The sequence below is a fragment of the Carlito syrichta genome, unplaced genomic scaffold (assembly GCF_000164805.1).
Source record: "Carlito syrichta isolate Samal-C Ts95f unplaced genomic scaffold, Tarsius_syrichta-2.0.1 Scaffold308755, whole genome shotgun sequence".
NCBI classification, from domain to species: Eukaryota; Metazoa; Chordata; class Mammalia; order Primates; family Tarsiidae; genus Carlito; species Carlito syrichta.
Genome location: NW_007252851.1, coordinates 186,447 through 204,026, shown reverse-complemented (window position 1 = coordinate 204,026; position 17,580 = coordinate 186,447). Strand labels below are relative to the sequence as shown.

General features: G+C 37.0%; 1 protein-coding gene across 1 annotated transcript in view; it reads right to left on the bottom strand.

Annotated features, from left to right (window-relative positions):
- Window positions 1-17,580, bottom strand: part of VPS13B (vacuolar protein sorting 13 homolog B) — a gene marked incomplete at its 5' end in the record, with an annotated part of 272,185 nt that overhangs the window by 74,450 nt on the left and 180,155 nt on the right. The gene's annotated exons all lie outside the window — the stretch shown is intronic.

The following is a 17,580-nucleotide window of genomic DNA, read 5'->3' as shown; positions in this document are numbered from 1 at the left end:
AAACTAGCCGGGCGTGGTAGCGCGCGGCTGTTCCGGCGACTTGGAAGGCTGAGGCGGAAGGATCGCCTGAGCCTAGCGGGTCGACGCTGAGGTGGTCGGGAGCGGCTACTGCACTCCAGCCTGGGTTATGGAGTGAGATTTCAACTCAAAAAAAAAAAAAAAAAAAAAAAGACATACTGTTATTTCTGATAAACAAAAGCAGGTGACAGCCTAACTTGCCATGTGACAACAGGGATGGACTGGTCCTTTGTATACAAAATTAATGTCAAGCACACTGACTGCATTAAAAACAAAGACAAGTGATAAATGCAGCAAGCTATGACTCCAAAGGATTTGTGCAAACAACTTCTGGTCATACTTCTTTTCAACAGAATTTGGAAAATCTACTTTATATTATCAACGAATCAACTTACTTTCCTTTAATAGTTTTGATGATAACCTAAACAGAGTCCCTGGATGTTGATTTTAGAAAGAAAAGAATTATACTGGAATAAAAAATTATTGTTTTAGGAGGTCAAATCTTGAGAGAAAGGGGGTGGAGGGAGAAAGAAAGGGATGGAGAAAGGAAAGGAAAGAAAGGTGGAACTCTCAGGTCAGTAACTGCTATTTCCTCTCCAAGCATCAATAAACATCAGGGACTGATGAATGAGAGACAATGAAACAAAGTAACTGACAAGAAAGTAATTGTTTGTTTCAAATAATGCTTTCATATAGTGCATCTATATTCTTCATAGCTTTAAAAGAGTGCATTGTGTCATTTCATTGTATACTTTATAATAGCCATTTTAATTTCTATGGGTGAGTTAGGCTATCAAATGTCACACATTTCTAGCAAACATTAAGTCTTAATCAATGTTTCAACATATCTATAATCAAGTCATAGACACTTTTTATTATTTTCACAAATAACTATAAACAGAGCTCTAAATTCAGTAATTTATTTATGACTTTTTATTGTTTAAGCATTAATCTCTTTCACTCTCTGGCTAAAATGTACATAGAGGAAAATGACTTTAAGAAAAGAAAAACAAGGTCAATAGTAGTGGCACTTTTGATTTAAACATCTACAAAGCAATGAGATGCTTAATGGGTATTCTTTGCTTAAAAAAACTATCTAAATCTAAATAATTTAAATTAAGGAAAAGTAATTTACTACACAAAAATTTTTACAAAAATATTTAATAAGCAAATCTCATATATTCAAAATATTTTAAAATTTTATATATGACTTTTTGAACATTTCAGTTATTAAATTATAAATGCACAAAATAAAATACATGAAATAATATATAGGCTTGTTTTAAAGAGATCATTTCAACACTATACACTTCTATTGTTTTCATGTTTCTAAAAGGTACAGGCTTCCTTACAGTTAAATGATACGTGACCGAAAAAACATAAGCTGTGATACTAATGGCTGCCTAAGTGTGGAATTATGTGACAGTCTCTGAGCCTGCTTACCCTTGATACCATAACAAAGGGTTGAAAAGTGAAAAGTCAAAGAACTTTGACATGCATGTTTATGCATGTATACAGAAGAGAATGGTCTGTCTATAAAACATGAAATAATTTACATTTTCTTTGAAAATAAATAAAAACGTTCTCTGATTGCTTGAGTTATACCAACAGCCAGGAGATTTTGGCGCTGGGCAGACACACTCTCTTGACAAAATGATAGTCAATGGTTGTCATGCATTTGTTTGTATTCTTCAGTAGAAGAGTTAAGAGTATGTTGGAGGGAAATAATAAAGAATAATTTAGGTGAGCAGAGAAATGGAAGCCAATAAGATAAGGAACTAGAGAGGTCATCTGATAGTCATTCAGATTTGGATAGACACTCTGAGTTTGTGAGTCAAACTGTCAGGTTTTGTTTGTTCGTTTGAAAATCAATTTTGAATAAATATAAGTAATAAAGAAACCTATCTAAAGTTTGAATAAAAACTTTCTTTTACACTGCTCTCAACTGTAACATTTGCCATTCAACAAGATTTAGTTTAATGTAAAATAAAAGATATGCCTACATGCATCCTAAGAAAAGATCAAGTGATTTTATGCAATCTTTAATTTATTTTCAGTCATCATAGCAATTGAGTCAATTATAGTTATCCCTAATTTTTAATGAAAAGAAAAGAAGTCAACAGATGGACATAAAATAAATCCAAAATTTTTACAGTTATTTATTTTCATTTAACTAAGCTGCCTTACCATACTAAGAAAACATTTTTGTAAAGGTTAAATAAAGTATTTCATGGCAACCACTGCTTCTTAGAGCCTGTATAACAAGAAATATGAGCCAGCCAAACTTGTGCAAGTTGGTTTTCTTTCCCAGTAAGGGAATGTGGTATCTAAGACCTTGTCCTAACTCATTTTATCCCCAAGTGTAAGTCAAGCAAGTCAAATATGAACTAATGCCTGAAGGGAAGTCCCTGACTCCAAAAGTATGGATTATTTCACATTTATCTTAAAATCTGCTCTCAGAGTTCTTAAAATTCACTAACTTGGCAAGTCAGGAATTACCATGAGAAATGAAATAATTTCATAACTATGAAGTCATCCAGCATTCCATGCATCTGACACTCACTGGGCTTGGCCATGTCTTGGGCATTATTCTGACCTTTAAATAATAAGTTCTTCAATATTCTGGAAATAATTTAAAAGCATGGAAACAATAAGTGCCACAGTGTAATAGGTATGCCATTGTCTTTGAGTTAATGCTTTTGTTACACAGACTTATGGTAATAGGTTATGATTAAAGACAACCACGTTATATATGCTGAACTCCTTATAACATTCTTAATCAGTATTTCCCATTACTTAAAAATGGCAAAATACCATGCTTTAATGGTCCAGCTGCATTCTCTCTCTCCAAGTACTCTGTGTTAAAATTCACATTTAAAATCAGCTCGGTACAGGACCTTTATGTTTAGACATCAAGAATTCACATTTGCAGAACACTGGCTTGTGAAAAAGCTTTGAGTGTCTTGTAAAAAGCTTAAGGAATCTTCAGTATATTTTTCTCCAAAGCTATATTTCAATATCGAAAATTTATTGCCAGGGGAGGGACAGAGAGACCATTAGCAGCACCAGCAGTCATTCCTCTGGGTGCTTCACAGCTGAAATAATCCCCAGTCATCCTCTTCCATGCAGGCTTGTAGAAAACTCCAGAAATCAGACCTGGGACTGAATCAAGTACCCCATCACAATCTTATCTTTGCAATTTCTTGTGAAAGACTTTAAAAATCCCGAAATAGGTCATGTTGTAAACTATCTTTACAAAGAAACTTTGAAATATACAGGAAAAAGAAAACTCAATCCTAAACTTCTGCCTCTGATTTAAATAGAATAAATGTATCTCCCAACAGAAAAAAATAAATTCTGAATATGCTCTATGCATTAAATACTTAATAACCACAACTGCTGGGGCCCTATTTACTTCAACTGGTGACTTTAAAAGGCACTGTAAGCTCCCTCAGAGAATGTAAGTTTCCTGGAATCTCCGATGAAACTAAGAATATTTTAAGAGACAAAAGTGAAGGAACTGAGTCTACTGACTACTTTATTTATTTTTAAATTTTTGCTGTTCTAGTTACTGCTTAAAACAGAAATAAAAATGCAGTTGGTGGTGAATGGACAGTAGTTTCTGGGTACTCAAATGGAGTCGATGTTTACAGAATATTTTGGATTAAAATTCTTGCCAGATGGTCCCAAGAAGTGTTTACCTCACTGTTGATTTTAGCTATCTTAATGTCAGCAACAATAAAAAGAAGCTTGTTACCGCCACTGGGGAGCAAAGGCGTAAAAAAATTCTTCCTCCCCAAATGGACTATCTAGATACAGACAGCTGTGCCCTACACAACAATAAGGGTGATACTGTAGATTTCTGGAAACGATTTCCACAGTTAGAGAAAGAGACAATATATGACAAATTTAACTTATAAAGAAGCCCACTTTAAATACATAATATTTAGTGATTATTCTACATACTATAAGTTTACAATAAACAATAAAAATTTTCATTGAATAAAGGTTAAACAAAAGTGTGATGAGGTGAACATGTGTGGGGGCCTGAAAGCTGGTCCCATTTGAAATACATTGCTAATCCCCTCCTGTAACATTTTCCTATTTTATGAGTTTTTATTAGAGACCATAGGAAGGCAAAAGAGTTAGGAATGGGAGAGGGCAACAAGTAGCTACTCTTAACTAAGAGTCCAGTTGATTGACAGTGTATTGAGGCTTGCATTTTGAGATCAGTGCCTTTGTGTGGGTGTATAGTATATACAAAAGCATTCAACATAATGCAAATAATAGTGTTTACAATTTTACTAATATGAAAATAATGAAGATTTAAAATATTATGCTCTTGAGAAATGTCAGAAAAGTTATGAGAAATCCCAACATTTAATTACTTAGTGAATATTTATGACTGTCTTATTATGAACAAGATACAGGATTAGATATTGTGGTAACATCAATTTATTAAAGTCTCTTATTCCTTTTCTTCTCTTCACTGTCAACAAACATTTACTACAACTTCATCTACATTCACCCCATCCTCATTCTCTCCTTCCTATCTCAAAGTAGGATGAGGCTCTTGAGGTAAATTGTGACTGCAAATTCTCTGCATCAACTCTCATCAAGATCTAGTTCCTCACCCCTTGGGTGTGGCTTAAACTTGTGACTTGCTTTACCTGATAGAATGTGGCAAAAGTGACGCTATTCTGAGCCTGGGCTCAAGAGGTCTTTCCATCTCTGCTCTTGTTCTCCTGGGACAGTGCTACTATGTGAAGAAGCCTGGCTAGGCTGCTGGTGAGTTCACGTGGATAAGAATCAAGACACCTGGCCAATAGCCTGCTGACCACCTAATATGTGGGTGAGGCCATCCTAGACCACCCAGCCCCCACTGACTTCCTAGCTGACTTCAGCCTCCTGAGTGAGTCCAGGTAAGAACAGCAGAATACCTTAACTGAGTGCATCTAGATTTCTGACAATAGACTCGTGAGTCAAACACTAGTTTGGGGATGGTTTATTAAACATTAAATATCTCATATATACCTCTTCCCATCCAAGGTAAAACCTTCTACCTGTGATTTGAATTCTTTCCTTTTTTCCCCTTCTGAGACCTTATACCATTAAGCATTATCTTCTGCACCATCAATCGCTGTTATTTCTTTCTTCTCCTGTATGAATCTGCCTGAATTTCTTCCATTTAAAACTCTAGATCCTGCAGCTTTCTCTAGTTAACAACTAATTAAGATTTTAAAAAGATTCATGGACATTCTTACTTATACCTAGTCCTAGCTAGGCACTGGTAGCAGGTCAAATTTATATCTCCAGGCCAGACTTAAAAAAAAGTTTTTAGTTATAGACTCTTAAATCCTATTTGCCTACTATTACACACCCACCCGGAGGTTAGAAAGGGAAACAGGAGAATATGGAGCACTTGGTTATAGAGAGCCAAGTTCTATATTGGGCACTCTATAGATGTTTTTCATGGAATATGTACAGAAATCTCTAAATTTTGCAGATGAGGAAATTAGAGCTCCACAAAATGAAGAAAACATCCAATCTTGCACACAGCTACCAATCTTCCTCACCACTTTCTTTTCCCATTCATTTCTCAACCCATTGTAATCTGACTTGTATTCCCATCTCCCTACTTGAGCCATTGTATTGCCAAATACAATGATCTCTTCTTTTTCTTTTTCAGTTCTTGTCTCATTCAATCTTCTTATGACATCTGACAACACTGATAATTCTATCTCTCTAGATATTCTCTGTTGTTGGCTTTTAAAACACCATTATAACTGGGCTTTCCTGCAACATCTTGGCTTCCCTCATACCTATTATTCCCTCAAAAGATCCCATTCCTCAGTCCAATCCTTAAATTCTCTTATTGGTCCTTATGCAATCTCACCTCCAAGAAAGCTCCAATGATCTTTGCCTCTTGTTATCTGTACCTTTGTGTAGTCCCCTCCACACTGAAAAGGGTTGACCTGTGTAGTCACTAGAATATTACAAATATAACAGTGAATAATTTCAGAGGTCATAAAAGACAATGTGGCTTCTGCCTTGTTCTGTCTCAGATTATTTGATCTGGAAGACAGCAGCAGCCATGCCATGAGAATACACAAGCAACTCTATGGAGAGATTGTTGTGGTGAGAGGCTGAGGCCTCCTGCCAAAAGTCACGTGAGTGAGCTATTTTGGAAATGAATCTTCCAGTCCAATCAAGCCTTCGGATGACTCCAGTTCTAGCTGACGTCTTGACTATATCCTGTCAGAAACTTGGAGACAGAACCACCCAGTTAGACCACTCCCCACATTCCTGACTAACAAAACTTAATATTAAATGTTTGTTGTTTTAGCTACTCATGTTTTGTGGGTAATTTGTTATACAGCAATAGGTGACTAACATAGGTTTTGGGATCTGTAAATGGGATGCTGCTGTTACGAAAACCTAAAATGTGGGGGAATCTTTGGAGCTGGGAAGTGAGTAAAAACTGGAAGCACTTGAGTGTCAGTGAATATATAAGGTACTTTAAAGAGATTATTAATAGAAACCTGAGGGCCTTAGAGGAGACTGCCAGTGAGGAAGTGAGAAAAATGTTATGGGAAATGGATGGAAAGGGGATTCCTTCTATACAGTGGGAGAAAGTTTTGCAACACTATCACCCGCAATAACATGGAAAGTAGAAAATGTGCCTGATAAACTATGTGATCTAGCTAAGGAGATTTCCAGGCAGTGTTGAAGAGCCTCCTGGATTCTATCTGCTGCTTATATATATTAAAATCCGTGAGGAGAAATATAAGCTCAAGGAATGACTATTAGATAAAAAGGAGCCAAGACTTGCTGGTTTTGAAAGTTCCTAGCTTTATCAGATGGCAAATAATGGTAAAGTCAAGAAATGGCTTCCAGGCAAAGATCAAATCTAGGACATGGCCAGAAAAGCTGGGTCTGGCAATAAAGCAAAGGGTATACTTGTAAAAATGCTTTGTTAAGACCTTAAAAAGATCTAAATCTGGTGCCTCAGAGAACTATTCAAACACAAGGGGTTATAAGAAACTTAAGGGTAATGTCCCACAGCAGCGTCAGCACAATCTTAAAGTAGAGAAGGGCTTATTTATAAGAGATACTTGGGTGTGATTTTGTATAATATAGTGGACTTCAATAAGATTAATAAGAGGACCCACAAAGGTGTGAAATCATTATATGAGCAGAAACACTGCCAGCTTAGACCGAAGAGACAAAGACAATATAAAGTGAAAAAAGGCCTTTGAACCTCCAAAATTCTACCAGCAGAAAGCAGGCTGAGAAACCTGTAAGATGCAAACAAAGGCTGTTTTTCTTTTTCTTTTTTTTTTTTTTGAGTTGGAGTCTCACTCTGTCGCCCAGACTGGAGTGCAGTGGCCACTCCCAGCCACCGCAGCCTCGACCTGCTGGGCTCCAGCGATCCTTCCGCCTCAGCCTTCCGAGTAGCAGGAATTACAGGTGCGCTACCACGTCCAGCTGATTTTTTGATTTATTGTAGAGATGAGGTCTCCTGCCCAGGTGGGTCTCAAACAAAGGCTGTTTTTCATGGAAAAGGATGGATGACTCTAATGCTGGAGCCAAGAGCCAAGAGTACAAAGCCACGAGCCATGGAGAATTATCCCAAGCAGCAGTAGTACTGAGTGCACATTAAGAAACTTCCAACATTTATCTCATTAGATTTCAGAATTTCTGTGGACTAGCACTGTGAGTCTCCTCCTTCTGTGAATGAGAATGTCTTTAGCAGTTATCCTATGCCTATACTGCCACTGTCCATTGTTCTGCAGCAACAGATAACTAACAAAGCCCTCTTCTCTTAGCACTCTCTCCTTGGGCATTCTTACTTATGCCCACACCTAGCTAGACACTGGTAATATGCTAAATTTGTATTTCCAGGCCAGACGTTTTTGCTTTTTCTTTTTAGCTCCAGACGCTTAAATCCAGTTTGCCTACTGCTACATGCTCACCTGGATGTTTAGTTAGAAAGGGAAAAGGGAGAAAATGGAACATTTGGTTATAGAGAGTCAAGTTCTGTATTAGGCACTTTATAAATGTTTCTCATGGAATATTTACAGTAATCTCTTAATTTTGCAGATGAGGAATTAAAGCTCCAAGAAATGACAAAAACATCCAATCTTGCACATATTTACCAAAACTTAAGAGTGGAACATGGGTATTTACAGTTTCGATTTCAGCTTTTTCTAATACATTAATCTTCCTGCCTTCTAAAGCAAAATAAAGCTTAATGTGTCCAAAATGAATTTTAAGATTACTCTATTGTGCTCCCATACCCTGCCCCATTATCTGTCTCTAAAACATTGTCCTTCTACTCAGTTCCCTGTCTTGACCAATAGCAACACTACCAACATGTCACCTAAGTCTGAAACGTCAGAGTCAAACCAGACCCTTCCCTACGTGATCAATCACCAAATCCTGGAGATTTTATCCTAAATATCTCCCAAACAGACTTCTGTCAATTTAAACTTTCCCTCGGTAATATAAAGATGCCGTTTCACTGTCTCCTAGCCTCCATGGTATCTGAAGAGAAGTCCATTGTACTTTGATTGTTGTCCCCCTATAGGTAATGTGTTGTTTTCTTCTGGCTGCATTCACATTTTCTCTTTATTTTTGGTTTTTGGTAGTTTCAGAATAATGTGCTTGGGTATGAATTCTTTTTAATTTATCCTGTTTGGAGTTTTCTGAGCTTTTTAGGTCTATAAACTTCTATCTTTCACAGAATTTGGAAATTTTACTTTAATTTTTTTTCCCCCAGTTCTCTCTTTTCTTTCATTCTGGAATTGCAATTACTTGTATATTAGACCATTTAAAAATGTCCCAGAGGTCCCTGAGGTTCTATTCATTTTGTTTGACTATTCTTTCTCTTTCTTCTTCAGATGAGATGATTTCTACTGATCTACCTTCAAGTTTGCCTGCTTTTTCCTTCTGTCATATATTATATTTCTATTGCTGCATAACAAATTACCACACACGTAAGGAGCTTAAAACAACACACAATAACTCTCTCACAGCATCTATTGGTCAAGAATCTATGCATAGCTTAACTGGGTCCTCTGCTCAGGGTCTCCCAAGAATCCAAATGAAGTGCCACCTGGTTGCATTCTCATCTGGAGGCTTGATTTGGAAAGAATTTCCTCAAGCTCACTTAAGTTGTTGGCAGAATTTATTTTTTTGTGGCTATGAGATAAGGACCTTAACTTCTTACTGCCTGGTGCAGGCAGCCACCTTGGGGTTCTGGAGGCTTCCTGAAGCACCTTGCCCCAGTACCATTCTCCCCCCACAACTCTTGCCCACTGCCACATGACCCTCTTCACAGGCAGTTTGCTTCTTCAACCCCAGCAGGAGTCTGTGTGCCTCTCTCTCCTCACAAAAGGGTCTAATCCCTCTTTTAAGGCTTTTTATCTGATTAAATTAGGATTATCTCTCTTTTGACTATCTAAAAATCAACTAATTTGTGACCTGAACTACATCTATAAAATCCCTTTACCTTTTTTGACACAGATTACGCCAGTATCTGGATCATCTTTGGAATGGCATCTGTTAATTGTCTTTCCTTTGAAATCGAATAATATTTTTTTCCCCTTGACTCTTATCTGACAAGTAGTTTTGGATTCCATTATGGACTCTATAAATGTTATGCTGTGGATTCTCTTACGACTGCTCTGAAGAGTGTTGATGTTTTTATTTAGCAGGTAATTTACTTGTTTAGACTTGAACTGAAAATTCTCACACCTGGGTGAGTGGCAGCTCAGAATAGTCCAGTTCTTTAAGCCTCGAGTACAAGTTGTATTCAGTTTACTTCATGCATGTATATGGTTCAGTGGTTAACTGAACAGTTGGGCCAAATTTAAGTGTATTATGTTCCCATTTTATGGCTTTCACTTTTCCAGGGTTTTCTCCTCACTCTCTCGTAGTCTTGGATGTCTAGGCTTTTTCTTCTGGTACCTTGGGCCAGAAAGAAGATAGATCATCCCTGCACTGCCATGAAGGCAGTTGCCCTCAAAGCAAAGCCACAAAAAAATGGGAAACTCACTCTGTCGATTACTTTCTCAAACTTTTGACTCCTCTCCAAAATTTGCCATTTTTGTTTATTCTCTAGAGTCTTCAGGTAACATTTTTAAAAAAGTTATATTTAGAATTTATAGCTTATTCACAGAAATATTCATTTCTTTGACATCTACACCAATTTATGCCTTCTATTCTGTCTTGGCTCAGTTACTACCATCTCTTTCACTCTCAGACTATGCAGCACTGCCCATACTATTCTCTACCTGTATTCACAATCTCCTCTAGACTGCCTTCTCAACTACACCAGGAGAATCCAAAATGCAGCTGTGATCCTGGCATTACTCTAGACTTCATTATCAAAAGCTGCCCACCACATATATTCTTGAAACGACTGCCAGGCTCTTTAGAACATAACTTCTTCCAAACAGTGGTGTGCTGGAGGTGGCTCATATCTGTTTGTGAAAACCAATCAACAAATATTCAGAAATTCTTCAAATGGGTGGCAGCTTGAAATCAGCTCCAGTGGGAGTATTTACACGATGAAAATTGACCAACCCTACAAATCAGGGCTTCCCCACCACTACCACTCTAAAAGTCAGAGCACCAGCATACATCTCTTTGGCATGGCATGTGATTTTTATATTTGAGCAAAACCCAAATTCCCTTTACCGTGATATCTTGACATGCTCTCTCTATATCTCCCTGGTGCATCTTGGTGTGCTCTCTCCACTACTGTCCACTGGACCAACCTCTACTCATTCTTCAAACCTGACTTCTGTGGAAAGCTAACTTTGACCTTGTCTCTGATATAGGATATAGATTATCCCACCTTTGTGCTATCACAGCTTCAAAACAGCATTAAAACTACCTAGCACATCATACAAGAGCCCAATCGGCCTTCACCCATCGCCCTCCTGGTGTAGCACCATACATGTACTCTACATTGTAGCCAAATTAGTTAAGTTCCTCCTTCCATGCTGTATTGTTTCATGTCCTTGTGGCTGCCACACATGTTGGTCCCTTTATCTGCAGTATCACCTCCACCCTCGCTTCTTCGGCCTAGCTAAGTGTTTGTTTTGTTTTGTTTTGTTTTTTTTAAGAGATGAGGTCTTGCTATGTTGCCCAGGCTGGTCTCGAACTCCTGGGCTCAAGCAATCCTCTTGCCTTGGCCACCCAAAGTGCTGTAATTACAGGCATGAGCCACCACGCCTGGCCTAAATAACACTAAAATTTAATACAAATATCCCTTCTATCAGGAAGCCTTGACAGATTCCCTTCCTCATTTTGGATTTGGAAACATTTTCTTTGGGTTCCCATTAAGATTGTGTCTATGTCCAGATGCAGTTGATTTTACTTCCTGATTCTCTGGCATTTCTTCCTTAGAGCTAGTGTTCTCATTAGTCATCACTCATTTCTGTCTGTTCTGAACTATAGCAACGATATCCTGTCTATAATAATTTGTTTACTTTTTTAACTCCTTCAAAAGACAGTGAGTTCCTTCAAAGAATGTATACACACAACAAATCATAACAAACTAAAATTTACTAATTAAAAAATGAAGGGGAGGGAGGGAGAATAAGCGGCTAGAGATACATAATGGCAGACTGGAGAGCTTCTGAAGAGACTGAGTTAGGACTTGGATGTCAGAGAATTTTGATATTTTTTAACAAAGCATGAGGGGGTCTGTGACGGCTTTTGGTCAGGAAAGTGTAACCATCAAAGTATTTAGGAAAATTACCTGAATTGTAGTCTGCAAGACAGATCAGAGCGGGGTGAAACTGTTAACTAAGAGAACAATTGAAAAAAACAATTGCAATAGTTCATACGAGAAGTAAAAAAGAGAACCATTCTTATGTATTATTACACTTGTCACTATTTCAGTAAGCACTTGAAATACCTGTCTTTTAGTCTGTATGTGATTTTTTGGGGGGTTTTACTTAACTTCTCTCTGATTTAATAATATTTGTCCCGTATTAAAAAGTTGAAAAGTACATAAAAATGTAAACAAATGTGAAAATATCACCTTAACCTACCACTCAGAGGCAATCACGGATAAGATTTTGCCATGTCTCTTTCCAGTATTTTTCTATGCACTTGCTCATATGCTAAGATCATATCGTATATATAGAATTCTGTATTTTAGTTTTCTGACTTACATTATATGGTAGTACTTCCCCCATCTTATGGAAAAATGTAAAGGTCCCATAGTAGATAATGTTACAGATATAGATTCCTTAATTATTTCCTCAAAAGTGAACATTTTGGCACTTTAAATACTTTGCAATTAAATTATGATAAACATTTTTGTGTACAAGTTTTTGTTTTAATTTGCATTCTTTTCTGAGCGTAGATTACTAGTAGGAGATTACTGGGTCAAAGTCTATGAACATTTTATTAGCTTTGAAGTTTCTTACCTAATTGCTTTCTAGAAAGAAGTACCAATTCCATTTGCAACTTCAGTGTGTGGGAGTGTCTATTCATTTGCCCTTTCTAAACAAACTTTAACATGCATGCATGCACAGAACACTTGAAGAATTTATCAGCTTTGCCAACACAGAATATTTCTTTGTCCCCCAAGTCTGTTTTTTACGTTTTTAAACTGTGACTGTGGCAACAAGGAATGTGCTTTCTCTAGATATATGTGTACACATGCATTATATAAATGAATTTGTAAACGTGGTAACTGAATAAGAATTACAGTCTAATTAATGAAATTGGCAACTCACTGGAATTACTATAAGATAGACAGATACTCAAAACCCACTATTTTTCCTTTTAGACAACTGGAAAAATTATCAGATCTCATTTAAAAATACTTTTATACACAAAAAGAACTGGAGAACTTTCTGTTATACACAATCAAGGCCTAGAGCAAGTACAATAAAAATATTTTACTTTTATTTGGTGAGTATAGATTGATTATATTAATTAGATTTAAACTATTATCTGTCATTTCTCAATTTCTGAAACTTTGTATCAAGCTGACAACTGACAGGAGTACCATTTAGGTCAGAGTGAAAACAATAAAAAAAAAAATCATACCTTTAGTCTATTGTATTTTATAAATTGAGAGACCTTAAAGCAAGGGTTGGTGAACTGGGGCTCATAGGCCAAATTTGGCATCCTGCCTATTTTGGATGGCATGCGAGCTAAGAATGGTTTCTATGTTTTTAAATGTTAGAAAAAGTCAAAAGAATAATCATAACAATATTTTATGATGTGTGAACATTCTATGAAATTAAAATGTTATTGCTCATAAATAGTTTTATTAGCACACAGTCATACTCATTTGTTTATGTATCACCTTACTGCTTTTACATAGAGACTGTAAGATGTTGACAGCTTAAAATATTTTCTATCTGACCCTTTACAGCATAATTTTGCCAAACTCTGTCTTAAAGTAATATATGATTTATGTTTTTGTCACTATGTCTGTTTAATGTGTATTTCCAGGATGCTTTGCTACTCATCAAAATGAATTCTCACCTTGTTACATTTGTTTTTTTTTTTTTTTTTTAAGATGAGGTCTCTCTATGTTGCCCAAACTGGTCTTGAACTCCTGGGCTCAAGTGATCTTACTGGTTCAGCCTCCAGAGTAGATGGAATTACAGGCAAATGCCACCATGCCTGGCTACATTTTGTATTTTTAAATATCTACCATTTTTCATGAACTTATGAAACTTCTTTTAAATTCATTTTGGAGAAATATTTTATTATTTTCTTTCCTTCCTTCTTTCTTTCTTTTTTTTAAGCAGGGTCTCACTCTTTTGCCCAGGCTGGAGTGCAGTAGTACAATCACAGCTCACCGTAGCCTCGATCTTCTGGGCTCAAGTGATCCTTCAACCTAGCCCCCTAAGTAGCTGGGACGATAGGCACAAGCCACCATGCCTGGCTGTTTTTGATTTTTTGTAGAGATGAGGTCTCACTAGGTTGTCCAGACTGGTCTCGAACTCTTGGGCTCAAGCAGTCCTCCCGCCTCAGTCTCCCAAAGTGCTGAGATTACAGTCATGAGCCAGTGTGCCTGGTCATATTTTATGACTTTCTATAGTTCTGTCTAGGGCTCATTTCCATCTACTTGATGGTTTGATTACTAAAAATAAGTCAATTGGAATTCTGTAATTCTGAAAAAAATGCATAATCCATAAAGGCAATAATATTGCTATTATTAATAGTGCTCTCTATTCACCAGAAAAGAGCATAGGCTCTTTTGTGTATAGGCTGTTACACACAAACCCTATTAGCTGGTGAAGATTTCATTATACCTGGTTTGGCTAAACTAAACAAAGCTTCCCTTGACTCTGAGCTACACATACTGCCTATTCAGGAGAAAGATTCCATAAACTCACACTTCTAGTCCCTAGATTCAACTCCTCATAATTTGACTCAATTCTTTGAAGACCAATCTATTGCTGGTTATTGTTCTCATTCAACATGATCTGAAGTCAACTGAATTATATTTAAGGGCCCTTTTGGTGGCATCTATGATTCTGTGCAGCTGAATATGTTTGATTATTCCCTAGGAAATAGTTTTGTTCTTCCTTTGTTTGTTTAGGCAAGAAATTGTTGCAAGATATCCAGAATGTTAAGTGATTCTGCCCCAGAGCATGTGTTAGAAACTATAAGGAGAGTTTTATGACTTTCAATTCTAAGAGGTTTTTCAGTTTGGATTTCCAGAATTGGTTGTGTTCATGCTTCTTCTCATCCTATTGGGACTTATTGTTGTTAGCAACCTCTTGTGTGGTTCTAAGGTATCCTGACCTCTTTGAAACCTCTCCAGGTGTAATTGCCATGTTCTTGATCTCTGCAATGTAAGCTGCATTGTTTAGTGGAGTTAAGTTCCATGAACTTTAGAAATCCTCCCTGAGACTATGAATTGACTAACACCCAAAGTAGCATAAACATGCAGACACAAATGTTCCTAAAACCCAGCTTGCTGGGCAATGCAGGATATGACTTGGAGTCTGGAAAAAGGAACATTTTGCTCACTTGTGCATCTATGACTAGGTCCAGGTGCAGTTTGAGACTAAGTGGCTAGTTTTTCTGATCCTCAGAGGTAACCTTTCATTAGAACACAGCAGAATTTGCAATTGTGAATGTAAGGAATTCCATAAAGACCCTCTGGGCCCATTAAGACCTCTGGCTTCAGAGAGTCCTATAAAACACACTTACTTTAGCATAACATAGATATAGTAAAGAGACACTGTTCTTTACAAATGTCATCTAGGCTTTAGCCAAAGAAGATTATAATGACTGCAGTTTGTCTTAAAATTTGCATTCAGAAGATGCAGTTACAATTTTAAAAGAAAAAATAAAATTTATTAGATACCTGACTTACGTTTCCAGTTTGTCATTAAAAGGCTCCTATCATTTTTGATAATACTATTAACATTTTGCAAGCGTTCATACTTGGACTAAGAATCCCCCATTAGTCTAGCTTTAGATATGGCCTACTATACCAGTGATTTCTCAGGTCTTTTCTTAAAGCTTCACTGCTTGGCTATTCTAACAGACAAATCATGCTGCCAAAGCATAGGGGAGTAAGACAATATTGTGGAAATGGCACTATATCAAGAATCAAAAGATAAGGGATTCAATTCCAGTTCTACCACTACTCAACATTTCTATTTGTCTCCATTTCTCTAAAATAGGCATAACAAATAGTACAAACTACACAGGGATGCTGTGAAAACAAACTACAAAATAGGCCTTGAATAAGTACAAAAAGGTCTTGAAATAGTACACAGGAGCACAAATGTGAAAGGTGTACTGGTGATAGTGGCCGTCCTCTCGTCTTTCCTGTTGACCTCTTCCCCACCCAGAAACTATGTCTATAACATCAAGACTCCCGTACCCCATACTCCTGAGGCAGCTGTTCTTATCATCATCCTTTCCATCCTGGCTCCAGTGTCTAGGGAATCCTGAGGCTCACTAAGGGTTATACTAGCTATACATCTTCAAATTCCTCTGCTTTAAGGCATACAGAATGGCATAATGAACACTGAAGACTCAGAAGAGAAAGGGTGAGGGAAGGGATGAAAAACCAGGTACAATGTGCAGAGGTAGGGATGGAGGGTTCACTTAAAACCCAGACGTCTTCACCACTATACAATTCACCCAAGTAACAAAAAATCATTTGTTAAAAATTAGCCGGGCGTGGTAGTGCACGCCTGTAGTTCCAGTTACTTGGAAGGCTGAGGTAGAAGGATTGCTGGAGCCCAGCAGGTAAATGCTAGGGTGGCTGTGAGTGTGCTACTGCACTCCAGCCTGGGCAACAGAGTGAGACTCTGAACCCCCCCCCAAAAAAATCATTAATCATTTGTACCCCCCTAAAGTCATTGAAAAAAAAAATCCCTCTGCTTTGCTTTCTATTGGCTAAGGCCTGCAGCTTGCTGTGTGTACATGGGTAAAGTGACTACAGGTACTGTGTACAATCACACATTACTGCAGCTCCTCAGAGACTTCTTTCTTGCTACTAATAGTTCATTGCTGGGAATGCAATTGCCATGGAAATTTTAGAAAATCTAAAAGGCTATATAACAAGTGTTAACATGGGTTATGCCTAGGTGTTTGGAATTAGAAGTTGTTTTGTTTTGTTTTGTTTTTTTTTGGTCCATATATTTGTATGCTCTCACTTTTGAGAGCATCCATAAGAAAAATAATTGAAAATGTTATCTAATTTTGAAATAAGCAAACATCCTTTACCTATGTTACAAGGAGCAAACTACTTAAAAACTTTTAATATGGAAATTTTTAAAGAGAAAACTTTAGAAAATAAGGGCATATGATCACCCTAAAAATATGATTAAAGGGGCAGGAGGAGTGGGCAAGAAAAAAGATGAAAATATCACACCTTCTAAAAAATTTATGAAAGAACTTTTGCAAAAAAAAGGTTTACATAGTTTTAATGTCTTGTCAGATTACTTTGAACTAAGTAAATATATTTAAATAAAAAATGTCACTATACGAATAGTATGGAAATCTGATGAAAAAGCAAGTAAAAAATCAGAGTCTAGCTACCCTCGGAAGAAGCCTGAGGATATAATGTATTCTGAAGCTGGTCTATAGACCAGATGGGAAAACTTGTTCTCTAATTGAATGACTTTCTTTTAATCACAAGCAGACAGTGGTTTCTTTATTACCCAGAGCCTTAGAAATACATTATTCTTGAGAGTACTTCCTAGGATTTCTTTTACTCACTTAAGACCACATCTTTGTATTTAATTCATTATCATCATATTATCCCTGCAGGGCACATATCTCTAATTATTCCCATCTAAAGTGACAGGAAAATGGAATTATACTACTTGGAAAACAGACACTCTTTGGTTTGTCTTTTCTCAGAGTTCCCTTGGGCATAGTTTGTCATCGTCCTCATTGTGTCAGAGATTGGAGATGTCCTTGGAGGGCAGGGACCATGAACTACCTGTCTTTGAATTCCCAGTGCCTAACATGTGCCACAGAGTATGAATAAAGGAAAAATCTGAATAAATGAATGATAATGCCCAATGCATACTGCTTACAGTATAT